The sequence below is a fragment of the Columba livia genome, chromosome 17, assembly GCF_036013475.1.
Source record: "Columba livia isolate bColLiv1 breed racing homer chromosome 17, bColLiv1.pat.W.v2, whole genome shotgun sequence".
NCBI lineage: Eukaryota > Metazoa > Chordata > Aves > Columbiformes > Columbidae > Columba > Columba livia.
The window spans coordinates 12814700-12832612 of NC_088618.1; the positions used below are offsets into that span (position 1 = coordinate 12814700).

The following is a 17913-nucleotide window of genomic DNA, read 5'->3' on the forward strand; positions in this document are numbered from 1 at the left end:
TGTTGGATGGGAGCAGAAAGAAGGGAAGCGCCTGCACAGAGAGGAACACGGGATAAATACAGTGGGCAGAGACGGGTCTGAGCACAGCGTTCTGTTCAGAATCTGCTACAAAACCAAAAAGGAACCAGAGAGTAAAACTAGTAAAATGTCAAGGTAAAGTGAAAGATGAAAAAAGAAACAAAGGATGAAGAGAGCTGCTTTTGAGTAGACAACTGGCTGAAGAAGCCAGTTGGAGTCCTGAGAAAGGGAACTACCCTGCGTTTCATGGTCTTGTTCTTACAGAATCAGAACTCGGTGTGCTGTGGGTTTGTTTTTTGTTTGTTTTCAGGCATATCTGACTGTCCCATCAGTTTTCCGTCGTAACAGCGCAGAGAGTCTGAGTTGGGCTGTTTGGATCCCCAGAGTGAAGTGTATTCAAGGTTACTGGATGGGAACAGGGCTGGGGAAGTACCTGCCACACGCTTGGTTTGGCCATTTCTCGCTGTGGCAGGCACAGATCACTCCAGGACTGTTTCTCACAGCCAGGAGAGGCTCACGAACCAGCCTCTGTGGAACGGTGGTGCGAGGGACCGGGCGGGGTGGTCCAGAACAGGATGTGTCAGCCTCCGCCACAGCCACCTGTGGGTTTTAAACGCACCCTTCCTGAATACAGCCAAGACCTCAAAGGGCGTTTGGGTTGTGACTGCAGCCCATCACTCCACATCAGGCGCCCTTTTTCTTGGAAGAAAAAGCCAACTAGTAACTCAGCAGCTGTGTCTAAAACAGTAAGAGAGGTTTGGAAAGGACTCATTGGGTCTTTAGGGTCAGTTCAACTACATCAGGGGACGGCAGCCCTGGGAAGGGTGACCCAGAGCCACAGGACTTGAGCTCTTGGATGCTTGGCTGTTCTCAGGTTTCAGTCCAGACTTTGCATGGCCATCGGATACTTGTTTTCTCTCACACTAACATCACCCTTGCTCTTAAGGGAGACATGTTTACTTCTGTGCATACTCCCTGAAGTTTCACAGAGAACAACTGTATCCCTTCTCAGCATTCACATTTTTGGCTAAGTAAATTATTTCAAGATTCTTACATAAGAAAAAAAAATATCAGGATTCCCCTGTAATTATTCTCCAGACACATTTGAAGTTTGTGTCCCTTGATTAAAAGTGACCAGAGCTGCATAAATCCAGAGGAGGTTGCAGCAGAGCTTTGGGTAACAGTATTAACCTTTTGCTCCTCTCCTGGAAAGATCTCAGTTGATATCATGCTTTTCATCAAGAGCTGCTTCATATTGGGAGTTCTTGGTCATCTTAAGATCAACAAATACACCCAGATTTTTCTCTTCTTCTGTCATTTCCAACCGATGAGCTCCCAGCTTGCAGCAGAGATTCTTGTTAGCAATTCCCAAGTGCACGACCTTGCACATTCCGCTATTACATGTCATCCCGTCCCCGATGTGCCAGCACTCCCTGTTATCCAACTCTTCCCGCAACGCAGATTTTCCCTCCCTAGCGCTGGTGCCTCCCAACTTTGTGCCATCAGCAAATGCTGTCGCCTCCCTCCCACATTTCGTTCCAAGATGTGACCCAAAAATACTGCGCAAGATCAAAAGAACGTACGACATGCCTGGCTGGGTCAGGTCACTTCCCTGCCTTTTCCAGGAAGCTATTTTTTATAGACCCATTCTCCATTAATTTATTGAATAAATTATTTGACCTACTGATATTCTCCAAGTCGGTTCTTGAGGAGCTCAGCTCCACCTTCAGAGTCTACCTTTCCATTCAAATCATTGTCAACTGTCTGTAGCCAGCTTGTTACCTACCAAATAGCTCCCCAGATAAACTACTCATTTGCCAGGTGGCATTTTACTTAATATCCCATTAAAACCAGTTAGATTAAATCTATTGTATATGCGTTGCCTAGAAAACAATTATCAAAGGTATAATCTTAGTCAAACGCAATCTATCTTTAGTAAAGCTATGTTGAGTTTTACTTTATTTTACACTTACTTGTCTGTCCCCAACTGCTTTTTCCTTTACATTTTTTTCTAAGCTTTTAATGTTCTTGAGGTCAGACTGACAGGTGTTTCAGTGACTGGGTTGCTCTTCTTCCTCCGGCTTAAAACCAGATAGTGCTTCTGTAGTTCCTCTGTAATTTATTACCATCCTCAACCTGACAAATTAGAAACTTTGTGCTGCGTGAGTGAGGATTCATTCCAGGTCCATCCCAACCGTGGGCTTGGGAACACGTCGTTCCCTGAGTTGCGTGTCAGGTTCTCACAACCTTCCTCTCCCTTTGTGTGCAGTAATTTCCATTTCCATACAATAATTCTCATTAGCTATAATCTTTTGCCCCAATCATCAGAGAAAATTGAGGCAAAAGTCATTCAACGTGGGGGCATACCTAGCCTTTGTTAAAAAATAGACTGGAACACAAGAAATGGAGACACTGGGATGTGGGAGTCTCCATGCAGTGTGTTTGACCGTATTGGTAAAGAAAACAATTAGTATCACTGAAATAGGCAGCTGGAAGGACACAGTTTGTCCTGCCCAGTGATGGCACTTCAGCCAGTTCCCCCTCTTTAAAACCAGGAGGTTCTGCTGTACAAATCCCCAGGTCTCCAGGATTCAGCTGCCTGAAATAGGGCAACATTTGATCCCCATCCAGGAACACTGCAAAAGCAGCCGTTCCACAGGGAGCGTCCAAAATCCATACTCTGCTGCCTTGTGCTGTCAACACACATCCTTCTCAGCTACAGCTATCTCAGCTGGACAGTTTTTCATTGCTTTTGGGTATAAACAGGCCAGGAATCCTGTTTTTCCCTTCAGTTACCTGTATTTCTTCCAAAGCTCCTCTGAAGGTACATATTGACATTCAGATCACATTTGCATTCAGATGATGGCTTGTTGTTGGAAAAAATCCCTTTTGAGGGGCTGATTAACTTCCTTTCAGATGTTTACTGTCCCTGACCAAGAGAGCGAAACTGGAAAACAACTCACTGCATGGCTTATATCTGAGTTTAGAGACATGGGATCCTGTATTTTGTATTGTTCTCTCTGAAAATGAGTGCTGCCTCTAGTTTGAAGATGACTTAATGACAGACCGGAGCCCATCTGTCACAATGACTAGCCTTGGACTCAGAGGGAGAGTCCTGTGGATAATTTGGGAATGCATTTTAGAGTTGCTCGCAAGCAAGCACTTCATTTCAGATCAAGGCAAACATGAGCAGCAGGTGGAAGTCTCTCTCAAAAGTACAGCCTGACCTACATACGGTACTGTAAATTAAAGATATGTATAAAAATAAAGCATTAATGATCCGTCACGCTTGCAACAAAACCCAGATACAAATCTTGCTGCTGAAAAGGAACTCTAGTGCACAAGGCTCAGCCAAAGCTTCAGCGTGGACACCGCAGCGCTCCCTGCCCACCGTACCCTGCTGTCATTTGCCTCTTGAGCTTTCTCCTGCCTTTCTGTTGCTTAATGTCCATATCCCTTTTGCTTTATCGCTTGTCTCTCAGTTTCCATGTATTTTTTGGCTCTTGTGCCTTGCGTTGGCTCCTTGTTCTCCATTAGCTCATGGCACGGGCCACACACGTTCCTACCACTGAGCTCAGTGCCATGAAAGCATCAGGAAGCATCGGTCAAAAGGCCTTATAGAATCATAGAATCGTTTCGGTTGGAAGAGACGCTCAGGATCATCGAGTCCAACCACAACCCAACTCTGGCACTGAACCGTGTCCCTGAGAACCTTATCTAAATCTGATCATAAACCAGCAGCGACACTCCCGACAGTCCAGTCTCCACTGAGCGGTTTTGCAGTTTGCCTCAGAATCCAGCCTGTGCACACTGGGTTTGTTGCCAAGTGTCTGTGTCTCTGGTCTCTCCATGGCTCAGGGTTCAGTATCTGAGACAAGTTATTGGACACATTTAAAAAAATCATCATTACTTATTTTTCCCTGTGGTAAAGCAAAAAAAAGCAGTTTTTTTACATGTGCTTAATGATGAATCTATTAGTCCCCAAATCCTCTTCAACAGCTAAAAAATGCTAAGTGAGCTTTTGTCTCTTAGTCCTCCAAAAGTAAGAGAAAAGCTGCTTTTATGTACAATGCTTTGCAGTCAGACAGGGTGTTTCTCCAAGGGATGAACAGGCTTTGGAGGGTTCCTAAGGGCGATCCCAGGACTGCAGAGCAGGCTGTGGGCAGAACCAACCCCAGCCCGCCTGCTCCTGCGGGGTCAAACATCCCCAGGGGCTATACAAGGAGGAAGGGGACAGGTGGCTTCCCCTGCTGAGGGACTGAGAGGGAACAGTTGCTGGGCTGTGGGGATGGTCCTGCCCCTCTGCTCTGCCCTGGGGAGACCACACCTGGAATATTGTGTCCAGCTGTGGCCCCTCAGTTCCAGCAGGACAGGGAACTGCTGGAGAGAGTCCAGCGCAGCCACCAAGATGCTGAAGGGAGTGGAGCATCTCCCGTGTGAGGAAAGGCTGAGGGAGCTGGGGCTCTGGAGCTGGACAAGAGGAGACTGATGGGGACTCATTCATGGGGATCAAGATGGAAAGGGGGAGTGTCAGGAGGATGGAGCCAGGCTCTTCTGGTGACAACCAGTGACAGGACAAGGGGCGATGGGTGCAAACTGGAACACAGGAGGTCCCACTTAAATTTGAGAAGAAACTTGTTCCCGGTGCGGGTGGCAGAGCCTGGCCCAGGCTGCCCAGGGGGTTGTGGAGTCTCCTTCTGTGCAGACATTCCAACCCGCCTGGACACCTTCCTGTGTAACCTCATCTGGGTGTTCCTGCTCCATGGGGGGATTGCACTGGATGAGCTTTCCAGGGCCCTTCAACTCCTGACATTCTACGAGTCCATAACCACGGCGCTGGGTGCTGAGGGCAGCCCTGAACGGACCACCGCTCCCCTCAGGCCGGAGGGCGGGAACGGCGCGCGCCTGGCCCCGCCCCGCGGAGGGGCTGTGGGGGGAGGAGGCGGCGGGCGCGCGCCTGGCCCCGCCGTGCCCGCGTCCCGTGCGGCCGCCATGTTGTTGTGGCTGTGAGACGCGGCGGAGGCAGCCGGGAGGCGAGCGACTCCGGTCCGGGCAGGAGGCCGCGCCCCGGGAGGGGGTGTGGGGGCTCCGCGCCATGCCCTGCCCCGCGGTAAGGAGCCGGTGGGGGCCTCCGGGCTCACCCCGGTGTCTTGCGGGGGGGTGGGCCGGCCTGCCGGGCTGGGGCCTGGAGAAGGGCGGCCGGGCTGTCAGCGGCGGGGCCACGGCCCGGCACGCCCCCTCGGCCCGCGGGTGAGGGGCAGCGGCGGGGATCCGGCTCCTTCCGCTCCGCTCGGTCGAGGCTGTCGCGGGGGAAGGCGGCGAGCCGGGGCGCTCGCTTGGCACCGCGGCCGGCGGCGGCCTCGTCCCCGGGCGGGCGGAGATGCCGTCCCGGGCCTGCCGCGGGGGGACGGCGCGGCCCTGCCGGTGGGGCTCGGGGAAGGGCCGCGGCGTGTGGGCCCCACCTGGCGCATCCGCCTCCCCGCCCGCCCCGCGGGGCTGCCCGTGTCCGCCAGCCGGGGGTCGCCTCACGGCGCTGGCGGCGCCGGTCCGGAGCTCGGCGGCTGCTTCTGCTTTGGCCGCGGTGTCGGTTGTATTCAGCTGTCCTTGTGCTTGGGGCAAAATTCCCGTTCTTTTTACAAGTGGGACTTGTTAAGGCTTTGTCTTTACATCGTTTTGGGGCTTTAATTGTGCCTCTTCCCCATCTTCCTCTTAACAGTCCAATTCTTTTGATGGGATCTGAGCAGATGTTGCCCTTCTCTGGTAAGTAGTGTTTTGCCCTCCCTGTCCCCCCAACGTGGAGTTTTAAGTTTTTTCATTGAAGTTATTCCCTCTTCTGTTCATTCTTTTAAGGAATGTTGTTTTTTCAACAGATGAGACCTCGTGTTCCTTCTCATTTCACTGTACAGGAAACTGATTTCTTTCCTTTTCATGCCCACTTCCCTCATGGGGGAAGGCTCGTTATGAGTTTGTAGCCCTTGCAGGCTTCAAGTCTGACAGGTGCTTTTCTGTGTGCTTCACCTGTTTGCTCTCATGCATGATAAGCCCATGGAACCATGTGCAGTGAGGCTTTTTTTTAGAAGAAAAGTGCTTGCCTAGTGAATCATGTCATGTAGTGGTACCGCTTGGCTTCATGGAGGCTATAAAGCTGTATTTAAATGCCGAGGTGAGTCCATTGGGAAGGGACTGGAGTATGACTGAGGGAACTGGGGCAGGTTTCTTGTAATGCCAGTCATGCTCTAAGCTTTAGGTGAAGAACTGGCTGCCTTTCGTCTGTTATTAAACATGTGCTGTAGTATTTGAAAGTTAACTTTTTTGGTGGAGGTGAAGGTGTTTTTATGCAGGAGTGCTTGTAGATAACTTGAGGGGAGGAGACCAACATCTGATATCTGCATTGCTTCAGCTGGGTCTAGTTGCAGTGGTTTTGGAAGATAGAAAAAGTGCTTTCTTTTAGTACAGGAAATACTGTGGACTGTAAGTGTTGAAACTTTCTGCAGATAAGTGAAGGCGGGGCATGGGATTCCAAAATGTTTCAGTGACAAGTGTTTCTATGTGCGTGCTTTGGAGTTTGGGGAGGGGCAGATGTGCAGAAACAGTAATGTTGAGCAGTAGGGATTTTTTGAGTGATTGCACTAAAAGGTGCTCTTGTCCTACTTCAGATTATAGGAGTGTTATTGATAAACAAGCTCAGATCTCTTGCTGGCAGATAGTTATAAGTACCTATCCAGGGTAGTGTTAATATCCTTTACAACAACTGTCTGCATTAGAAATTATTAAAATAACCATGTTAACCTACTTAAGTAATATGCTATGCAACCCATAAATGATACCAAGTAGGTGGAATAGGTCAGCTTGATAAACTCCCTTTTTTTCATAAAAATGGCCATCCACAGCTGGAGAAGATGGGAGCGAAGCATGCCCAAGCTTCTGAAGACGGGGGATACAATATTTTATCTCAGATCTCATTCCACCTACGTGCAACCCAGGATGGTGGAAAGAAGTATGTTGTCAGCCTTTCAAGAGTAGGAGGAACGTGGCTATGCAGTGCTTTGCTGGCAATTAACTCGTAAAAAAGGAGTAACTTAAGGAGGAGGGTATTGTCAGGCTGCTGGAGGAACGGGCAGAAGCCTGACAAGTCTGCTGTAGCAAGAAGAACGAATTGTCTCCATGGGGTGAATGAGAGGAACTGGGTTAGCGTCCAGCAGAAAGTCTGAGGTCTTTCCACTAGTGCAGATCAAAGGGATGTGGTGGCTGTTCCTGCTCTGGGATGTGTAGCTGGATATAGTGAGATAAGACTCTTCTTGATATTGGTGGTGTCTTCCAGAACACGGAACTCCAAATAGTGCAGTTGTGCTTATCAAATACTGTCAACTAGAACTGATCCAGGTAGTTAAAGATCCACTTGTTCAATAGTTGCTTTCATTGGCTGAGTCCAAGTAATAGAAGTTATGTTTCTTTCAAAATAAGCTTCTAAGTACTAAATTGTCTGAGCCATAATGTGCAACTGTTCTGCATTTGTCTCTAGTTTGAGTAGCTGGTGGGGTAAAGACCTGCCTGTTAGATCCCATAGGGGTTTTAACTCTGAGAATTGAGCTTCATGATTTCTAATTCCACATGTCTTCTAGATAGTGGTGCCATAACTTCCCAGTGCTGTCAGGAAAATGTTAGGAATATGCCTAGCACTCAATTCATGCTGTAATTCTTGTCGATTAACTGGATCATTAAAAGAGAGCTATATCTTTGTGGGGCTTCAAAGTTGCAGGGTGATTAAGAGATTTGTGTGAAGGGCATAAAAGTGAAGTTAGTGCTAATTCAGGAATTTGTAATACTGAGGTTTTACTATGCCCAGTAAAGGACTGAAAACCTCAGCTCCTGATGAATTACAGCCTCTACCTTGGAAGCTTTAATCCTGAACGGTGCAGGATTGCTGTATCCTCACGGGTGTATTGACTTGCATGTCAGCTTTTAGTATCTGCCTGTGGGATGGGCAAGGGTCACACAACACAGCATCGTTTGGTATCAACTCTCCTCATTCGCAATGTAGTTAAGAACAGAAACAGCAAAGACTTTGTCCCCTTGCTTTGGGGTGAACAGTTGAGCAGGACTGACAGAATGTGCTTGATATCATAGAAATCTAATCACAAGCTAGAGCCTGAGTAGCCCAGACCTGTTCTTCTCGTCTGTTTAATAGTTCCTGGTGTGAAGGAGGTGAGATTCAGTGAACCATAGCAATTCTGGGAAGTGAGATTTTATCCTGTAAGGAAGACCTCAGGTTGGTCTCTCCTGATCAGAACTAGAAGGAAGAACAGCCTGTAGCAGCAGGGAAGAAATGTGGTGTTATCTTGTTGAAACCAGTGGTATCTTCCTCTTATCTATTATGAGATGTCTGGATTCTGTTGGTCTGTGAGCTAAGGGTGCTCTGTTCGCCTTCAGTAAGTAGCAATAAACCCTAGAAATGTGTTGGAACTGCAGCTCCACACCATGCAAAGTGAGCTGGGGAAGAAAAGCAAAGCAGAAGGCTTTCTGGCATTAAAATGGAAATAGATGAGCTATTTCTGGAGTCCTCGATGTCCATCACAAAGCAGCATTTTTAAAGGCTTAATTTAAAATACAGTTGCTGATACCTAGCTTTGGTTCATCTGGTGAAACACCTCTGATTTAGAATCTTAATCTCAAGTTTAGGAAGCAGCAGTTGATTTGATGTGTGAATGTGACTGCGAGTCAAGGTCTTAACTGGCAATGTGCTCTGTAGGTCGGACGGGGGGGGCAGCTGAATACTTCATGGGCATTAATGCTGAAAACAGTTGCAACGAAGAAAGCTTGGTGTGATCCAGCTTGAAGGTTTTCTGATATTTGTGTGTGTATATGCCCGAGGCAACTAATGACATTGTAATAGGTGGTGGAACCCTTCCAAACTCTGATATGGGGGGGGAGTGGTGGAGAACAACCCAAACTCTGAAAAAATCCCTACCTAAATAAGTGGTTCCTAAATAAGTTCCCTTCCTTGAGAGAGCTGAATTTCAGAAGACTTTTGAAGCTGGATGGCCTTTAAGTGATACTGCAACTAAACTTGTACAAGCTGCTGTATTGAAGTATTACCACTTCTGAAAAGTTAATACTTAGAACAAGATACTAGTGGAACCTAATTTTAGAGAAATTGGTCTGTTATTTTTCCTCTTGACTAGGAATGAATTGAAAAGCTGTAAAGCATTGTTGCTGGGATGGCTCAGGGGCAGGCTGTTGTGTGAGCTACCAGTCATGCCAGTAATGGGATGTGTTCTCAGTAACACATGCTGATAGATCTCAGGTCATATTAAACCTCTCTTTTAGATAAACCAAAATGATTGAGTTACAAATACTTTAAAATATAACTTTGCAGTTCAGTGTTAGTTGAAAGAACATCAAAGAAACCAAGCCTTGGAGAAGTCCTAGGAGGGGAAAAGCAAATCAAGCTCTTGCCTTGCTCAGCACATCTGTCTGTGTTTTGCAGTATTCATTGGGATGGACTGACCAGCTGCGATGAAAGTGAAGTTGGTGTTGATGGCTTTCATCCGAGATGCTTGTCTAGCTGATGCTTTGACTTGTACATCAGTTCATCAAATTATTTTCCAGTATATGAATAGCATGGTAGTGGTCAGCTTTAGGGGTTTTCGCTGTTACGTATCTTGTGAAGCATTAGAACTAGTGAACTAATGCAAGTTGGGAAGCCTGAGCTTAGCTTGGAAAATTATCCTGTCACCTATGGAATCATCTGGAAGCTAGAATAAAATCAAAAACTTGGTGTTAGTCCTTGGCTACTTAGGAAGAGCTGGGCTTTCAGGAGGGCAGTCAGAACAGCCCCCCACCCTGACTGGAGTGTGTTCTTTATGGTGAGAGCTGTAATGGGGTGTTCAAATGTTTGGATTTCTGAGACTGGTTGGCAAGGCACGCTGCCACAGGCCTCTAACTCCTGTAACATGGCATAAAAGACAGTGAAAGACAGTGGGAAAGATTTGTGTTTGGAACTTGGATATTTAACTCTCTTCTTCCTTCCCGTTGTGTATGTTGATTTCAAGCTGTATGTTCTGTGCTCACCTCCATTTGATTTTTAGCCTGATCACCCCTGCGCTTCCTGCAGAGTGATGGTTTCCACAGGGTTGGATGGGGCTTCTCCAGACTCTCCTCTGGTGGGGTGGCTGGTACGTACGTACTTCTGCAGATATCAAGTGGAAGCCTCCAGTGTGAGGAGAGTTGGCTCTTTTATAGTACTGTATTTTTTTAATCTTCTGACAGAGCTTTAACGTAAAAAGCTGCAATTGCATTTTAACTTGGTTAGAGGAAGAATCAATTTAAATGTGCTTTTCCTCCTGCTGGATTAGGTCTGTGAGAAGGCTCGTGCTGCTCAGTGCACCCATGAGATCCTTTGAGGTGGAAGCAGGATTTAGGTCCTTGGTTTCTTGAGCTGGAGCAGTTCTGCAGGTGTGTGGAGCTACAGCTGCAGGCACCTGATAAACTTGAGACTGATTGTACTTGAAGGATGTTGGATATCTTGAGGGTGTTTTTTTGCCTTGGTGTAATTTCAGAGCCAAAGTTATTCTTTACTGGGGCTATCTCTAGCAGTTGTGCAGGATCTGCCCTCTCAAGTCCTACTTTGTTTAGCCCTTATTGGGAAAAGAAATGGAAAAGACTTTTTTTGTTGTCATCTCAAGCTTCCTGCTCTTCAAAGGAACAACCTTATCAAAGTAACTTACTACCTGCATGTGCTTCTTCCATGCTGTGAATACACTATCCTCATGGATGAGACTTCTACTAAGGGCTCTCTTGTTTGTGGTCTTTCTTACCCTGTTTTAAGAGCGTGGAAAGATTTTCATCAGGGAAAACCAGTGAACAGCTATACTTGATGCTTTAACTGAGATTTCTGAAAACAAAATAGCTTGAAATAGAGATCTCTAGCCAGGATGCCTGTCCATGTGAGGTGTCCTGTGTATACAAGTCTAACAGTCTCTAAGTATTTTTGATTATTCTGATTCTCTATAAGGCTTAGTTCTTAGAATATGTAGTCAGTATGGGGGGAAGTAGTGCACTTCAATTTGTGGAGGAAGATTGCTGCATTGCCATAATTAAGTCTTTGTAGTTTTTCTTTCTAATACCAGAGATTCATGCACTCGTATAGACATTATTTATAGAAACACTGTTAGAACAGTTTTCTCTTGCCCTTTTGTGGGCCTCATTTCCTTCAACTTGGGGACTAGAAACCAGGGCAATAATCAAAGCATTAATTCTGTAGTGTTACCTGAAAGGACAGAGCTTCAGGAAGAGCTAAAAATAGTTCTGCTTTCCCTCTGCCTTTAAAAAAAGGTTTTGGCTCCTCTATCAACTGGGCCCAGGCAGACTCTCGAGAGAATGGAGCTGTTTTCTCCAGTGCTGCCTTCTCAGCTTGTGGAAGTGCCTGGCGGAAGCTGCTCCCTGCCACCCGCGTGAGGGAAGACAAATTCCTGTCTGCACGGGGAAAGGTGAGGGTTTAAATCCAGGCTGGGTTGGCTTTCTGAGTGCCCTTGGAGCGTGGGACCAAGACAGGGCTTGCCCACGGGACACGTTGTGTTCTCCCCAACTCACCCCTCTGAGCAGCCTCTTGTGTGGGGTGATGTGGATCACAAGCCTTCCGGGTGCTGTGTGACTCCTCTTTCTCTGTGGTTTGACTGTTCTCCACAAAAGGATTCTTATGTTTTTTTTCTGTACGGTTGGTGGTAGGATTTCAAGAAAATAGACAGAAAATCAGACCTTTCCTTGAGTCTTTGTCATGTGGAGTTTAGCACCTCCCAGGTCGAAGATAGACTACTAGAATTTTGATTTCAGTTATATGCTTGCTAGAAATTGTAGTTGAAAGTATTGAAGAGTTAAGCGAGACTGAAGACTCAATTAAAGAAATGGCAACAAAAAGACTGACCACCCAGAGAGATTGGGAACAATTGATTTGCATCTACTGTAACCCAGGAACTGCTTATGACTGGAGTCTTAATACCTTTAACATTTTACAGCAGATGTTACTTGGGTAAGATGAATTTCAGTACTTTTGAAATGAAGCTTCAATTTTGTTGTACAGAAGACCTAAGAATGACCCAGTCTAGGAGCTTATCTAGCTTAAGACCTCTGTCTTACCACTCTTATGCTTCAGTACGTGTTTTCGAAGTGAGGTTAGTGCTGAAGCTGCTTATGGAGGTGGCTGCAGCGAGGTGTGGAACTGGTGGCAAGCGTTTCCCTGACATTTCCCATCTGGTAGGTAGAAGGGGACCAGCAGCTGGACTCTCCTTGTTTTCGGTGCAAGTAGAGCAGGAAAGGGAGGAAGGTGGTTGCTGTGGCTGCCTGATTTCATCTCTCGTAGCCATAATTGACCTAAATGTATACCTGTGAAAGCTTCACTTATTGCATTGCTATCTGTAAGCTTGTAATTGCTATTATTGAAACTTAAACTGGAGATAAAATGAGATGCTGTGAAGTTGTGCTGTTTGTAATTATACTGTTTGCAGCCTTGATAAGGTGTTTGCTTGGAGGCCTTTTCAGGCCTGGTTCTGGATTTGCTACAGCTGAACACTTCAGTTTTATTTGCTTCCAGTCTTCAGTGTCTTCTCCAACTTTAAAAACTACTGTTATCAAAGCTGACTTTTTTTGTTTTGTGGGTTCTCTGTAAGTTCAGGCTTTTAAAATATTTGTCTATCTTGTGACAATGAAAAGATGAGCCAAAAAGAGAACTTATGAGAAGAAAACTCACCTGACATATCACAGTGCAACTTTGCTTGGAACTTAATGTGAACATGTTGCTCGATCCACTCTGTAGTCAGGAAAGTTAGCTGTGGTCAGAATACATTAGAAACATTTTATCTAAGCGGTGTGAGCTGATAGCTTTGATTTTTATTGTTCTATTTGAGTTTCCCTTATTTCCTTTTGTCACTTCTGAGAGCAATTATGCTGCTGTATTGTAGGCATTGTTGCACTTTTGATCCAAGAAACCTGAATAAAATGTCTAAGCAGATTGCAATTTGAAGTTTTTGATTATTTTCCTTTAATAAAAGCAAGTGAAGTGTGATAATGTAAACTTGCAAGCTTATTGCCTCTGCCTGCAGACCTCTTACTACTTTCCATCTAAGCACTGTGCTTGTTTTTAAGTGGTGAAGCTTTTCATCAAATTAATGACTAATCCTTATCAAGCAAGTGTTCATCTTTACAATTAAGCATTCCTGTTCTTTAATTGTACAGTGATTGGCGGACATACTAGTCATGAGTACATTTGAGAATTCAGATTCTCAATTTTTTTCTCGCTGCTGGTAGCAGGAATTTGCTGTGAACAGTGCATTATATTCTGGTTGGGTACCCATTATAATTAAATTATCATCTTTGTCTATGTTCACTGAACCTTTATTTGAGTAACTTCCAAACGAATGCACCTTTTTGCACTTTGGGAAAATCTGAACTCTCTGAGGAAAAAGGAGGAAGATGGAGCAAGGTAAATATTTCGAGCTCTGCTCTGCTTTCCTTGTAGGTTTGGCTAATGGATTATGGTCAAGGCATAGTTGTTTTCTAATGCGGAATACAATAGCCTGCTTGTTTTCTTTTCCTTTGCGCTGGAATCTCTTAATCCCTTCAGACTCAAGCATGAGTAGCACATGATTTGGAGGTGTTTGGTTAACGTACTTCACTGCTGCAGAGCATCCCTGTGCGTAACAGATGAATAAATTTGGACTGCAGGGAGAAGCCACATGGAAATTTTCAGTTTTGGAGATCCATGTCAAAGTGTTTAATATTACTTTTTGCTGGGTTGTGTTCTGGCAAAACCAAGGGGAAGCATCTGGTCGGTTAGACTTTGAAGTAAGGAGATCAGATCTCTGCTTGAAAACTCCTAGTTCATGATAAAAAGGATGACAACTTCAATATACTGAGATTATACCTATATGTTCAAATATTTATTAGGGTATTTGTATGGAAACTTCCTTGCTGGGGAACTGTGGTGGGACAGTGAATAATTCTTTCAGAATCTGTGACCGTATGGGATATCAGTGGATATAAACCTCTATAAGTCATACTCTTAAACCCCTATTAAAGTAAAATAATTATAAATATTAATTAACAGATAATTTCAGAGGATAGTAACTTCTTGTATAGCTCCACAAAGGTAGGAACATGCCTGATGACTGTCATGTGGCTTTTTCCCTCTTCAGTTCTGCGGGCTTTAGTAGCTGGAACCACAATGTCTTCCACATGTCAAACTGGAAACTTAGCTTTTAAACAACAGGATGGGTGCCGATACTTGGAGAGTGTAACCGCTAAACACTGATGCCATGAGAGGACGAGACAAGGTGACTATGTTGTTGGGGTTTTCTAAAATAGAATGGTATTCCCTAAAATGCTGAAATATGGTAACAGAGGATGGTTAAAAAAAGAAGATGCTGAGCTTGCCCCTTGGTGCTGCTTTTGCAGAGTTTGGTATGTTCAGCACCAGATCGCTGTTGCTTTGCTTGGAGTAGCGTCAGTAACTGATTGTACCAGCAGGTGAAACCTGGTGCCTCCCAAGCTGGTTCACTCCAAAGAAATGCAAAAATATTTGGGGAGCTCTTGTCCTGGTGCCTCTATACTTAGCTCGTTATTCCAGGCAAATTATCTTCTGATTGTCAAGTGCTGACTGCCAGGCTGGTTTAAGCGCTGTCTAGCTTTCAATTGCTTTGCCATTTGAACTCCTCTGCAATATTTTTATCACGTAGGCGCTTCTTGCTATGAACTCTTGCAAGGTTGGTGGTAACCCAACAGTGGAAGGGTGTGAGGATGGAAATTCTGGAGTAATTCGCTGAGAGGAAAAAAAAACCAGCGTCAAACCTGCTGTTGTAATGAGGTTGGAGTAGGCAGCAGTCTTTAAACCTGTGGGGTGGTTGGGTTCATCGCCGCACCGGGTGTGCCGTTCACGGGGAGGACTCAGCCCGGGGAGCTGTGGACACAGACCGAAAGGATTGTGCTTGATTTACCGAGTGTCAGGTTGGTCTAACAAAGACAATAAGAACTATTTCTTGCTGCAGTTTTTTATGACTAGTTTTTGAAGAAGCTGTTCGTATAGGGTACAAGTTGAGGTGCTCCCTGTCTTTCTGAGGGTCACACCCAGAGAGCAGCCCTAAATTACTAGTGCTGTTGCCTCATTCCTCAGCCCGCCACGTGCTCATTCAGCACTAAGGTATGAAGACTTTTCCTCTTGCGTAAGACAACTTGATCTGTTCTGCTTGGGGAGGGAGCAGTTTGGCAGCTCACTGGAAAGTCGTATGCTGCTGGGCCCTGTAGCTTCTTTTATCCTCTGAACATCACTATTTCAAGTTACTGTCCTTTTTAGACTGTCTTAGCGGCACATACAACTGCCTGAGACCGATGAGCACTCAGATGATGTGATTATCTGGCCAGTCTTGCTGAATGCGGCTCCTCTACTGCTGCTACAATACTTCTTGGTCTTAGACCCAAGTGGTTTGACATTCAAATTGGAGACCTAGCAGGGCTAAGCCTCATGTACTTCAACGTATTTCAGGAGGCCCAAAGTTGCAATGTGGCTTAATCTACCCCATCTGCTTTTCAGTTTCAAAATACTTCTACTAACTATTATTGTATTGTTATGTTTGTTGGTTTTTTCTATTTCCTCCAACAAAATTCAGTTTTCAGTTCATCATAAATGCTTGGCTACCGTGTGTCAATCCCAGCAGACCAAGCATGGTATACTGGGTAAGAAATAATTATTCTAAAAATACACTGCAGATTCATTTATTTACCTAAACTGACTTCACTTACCAAAGGCAAGCAGTGATAAGTTAAAACATGCCTTGTCAAAAGTCAGTCTTAAGTGACTTGTATCATGAAAAGGGCAAGAATAGACTTAAGGGTTTTTGTGCAAGAATTCCCATATTAGAAGTAAGCAGGTGGGCTGGAGAGGATCTAGTTAAGCTTACAATTTAAAGAAAGGCCTGATGCCAAAAATACATCCAAAACCTAATTTATGTAGTTAAACTGCACAATTTTTATCCTGACTCTTGCCAAGACAATTAAAGAATTCCTAGAGCTGGTTTGAATTTCCAGGATGGGTTTGCAGTGCGGTAGCTGCTTCTGCACTCAGGTCTGTTCGGGTAGGTTGGTGAGTATTGGTGGTTTTATTGCTGGAAAGATTTTGCTGTGAAGAACATTAATGGTGCAGTTGTAGATGTTGCCAGCCTTTTTTTTTTTTACTGCTTGTAAAAGGTCAGCTTTTAAACTTTCATGAATGTACGAACAGTAAACTTTAAACTGGTGTTGCAGCACCTGTTTTCTGGAACTTCAAGCCTCCTGTTTGACTCTGGAAAATTTAGGAGGCTGGTGTTCAGATCTGTTTGACTCTTGGTAGCCAACTAAAATGCAAAAGGTGAAGGAACACCCTAGGGCCAGGTCAGAGAAAGCTTCTCCAGCTGGATGAAGATCAGTTGTGGTAAAACAACTCATTACATGTGTCATGTTTGCAAAAGAAAACACAACCAGCACTGTATTTCGATAGCAATTAGTCAGGTTTTGCCGTTGTGGTCTCCCCTGGGTGACTTTATGCCAAACATTGTTGAAAGACTTGATTTAGCAGAGTTTGTATGTGTTGAAACAAATGTGATGGGTTGAAAGCTGTCTGAAGGATCTGCTGCTTGTTGGCTGACTTCTGAAGAGCCATTTCACTTGTAACCCCTCAAAAATCATGCCAGTGATTTGGATACTTAAACTTTTTTTTTTTTCTGAGATTTTAACCAGAACTTGAGGAGTTTAAACAACATACTGATAGTTTATTGCATATAAGAATGTGGAAGAGAAGGTTGTGAATCTTAGTGTGAAGCTTTGATCCATAGGTTGTGCTGTGTGAGTGACAGCTCAGCCTCCACGTGGCATTCGGAGCATCTTTGCTGTGTTATAAAAAGCTTGTTGCCTGGTGCTGACATAGAGCTTTTTGTAACCTTTAAACTCTGCAGGTATATAATAGGAATTTATCTTGTTAAAACCTGCATTTGCTTAAAGAGTTAGCTCCTGATTATTCACCCATGTCCTAATCTCTAGATCTCGGTTATTGAATTATGAAGGTGTGTGTCACTCTAAACTTACTGGGTAGGGAAGATTTTTCCTTAACAGAAAGAACTAAATGTGACCTGTGGCAAACGGCTGTGCCCATCTTGTTAGACCTTTTCCATTCTTCTGTTTTGTTTCTTAAGTACAGTGTTGAGCTTCTGAATTAGGATTTGGTACTTGGTCTGCTGGTGAGTATTTTTGCCTGTGAAATTCTGGAGATTTGTCCAAATACTTGGGAGATGAGGAGCGTTTAACTTCAGCTTTAGCTTGGAGGTGGTGTGTTCTACATTATATTGGATGTCAATTTTACAGGGTTTCTTTTTGCGGAGGAATGGGGAAGAGTCCTTACTAATGCCTTGTCTAAACAAAATAGGCTGTGTGAATACTATAATATATGCTGGGTATCTGGAATAACTTAAAAATGAAGTGCTTGATGATGAAATACGTTGAACAGAAGAGTCTGGAGGCTTTAATTCTGAAGTAAATAATAAGTCTTCTAATTCATTTAGCTAGGTTTGCCCTACTTTCAAGCCTCACTGAATTTTCAAAGGGAGATGTAGCAGGTGGGCTTTTTGTGTGTAAAACAGTAGCCTTGAATGATATCCTTAGTATTTTTGAGGTTGCTTGATGTAAAGCTTTCACAGAAATGTTGCTCAAACTGAGCTGGTGGAATGGCAGTTAAGGTGAGTTCATCACAGCTCAAATGTGGTTCTTCCTTCCAGTACTTTAGCTCCTTGTCACAAGTGACACAGCCCCCCTTGCAGACAGATTTGAGGTAGAAATCTGCAACTTAACCTCATTTCAGTTTTGCTTCAGCCCATTGTA

The 17913-nt window shown here is 44.8% G+C and overlaps 1 protein-coding gene across 13 annotated transcripts in view; it reads left to right on the forward strand.

Annotated features, from left to right (window-relative positions):
- The first annotated feature begins 4968 nt into the window (after positions 1 to 4968).
- MTMR3 (myotubularin related protein 3) overlaps positions 4969 to 17913 on the forward strand; it is an 83042-nt gene continuing 70097 nt past the window's right edge. For 6 of the 13 annotated variants that reach the window (XM_065033922.1, XM_065033923.1, XM_065033921.1 and 3 more), the window contains exons 1-2: positions 4971 to 5128; positions 5735 to 5778. The gene's annotated coding sequence lies outside the window, so the exon portion shown is untranslated. Of the gene's footprint in view, positions 5129 to 5734; positions 5779 to 11352; positions 11508 to 17913 lie in introns of all 13 variants that reach the window. The other 7 variants (XM_065033925.1, XM_065033932.1, XM_065033926.1 and 4 more) reach the window with 5 other exon arrangements.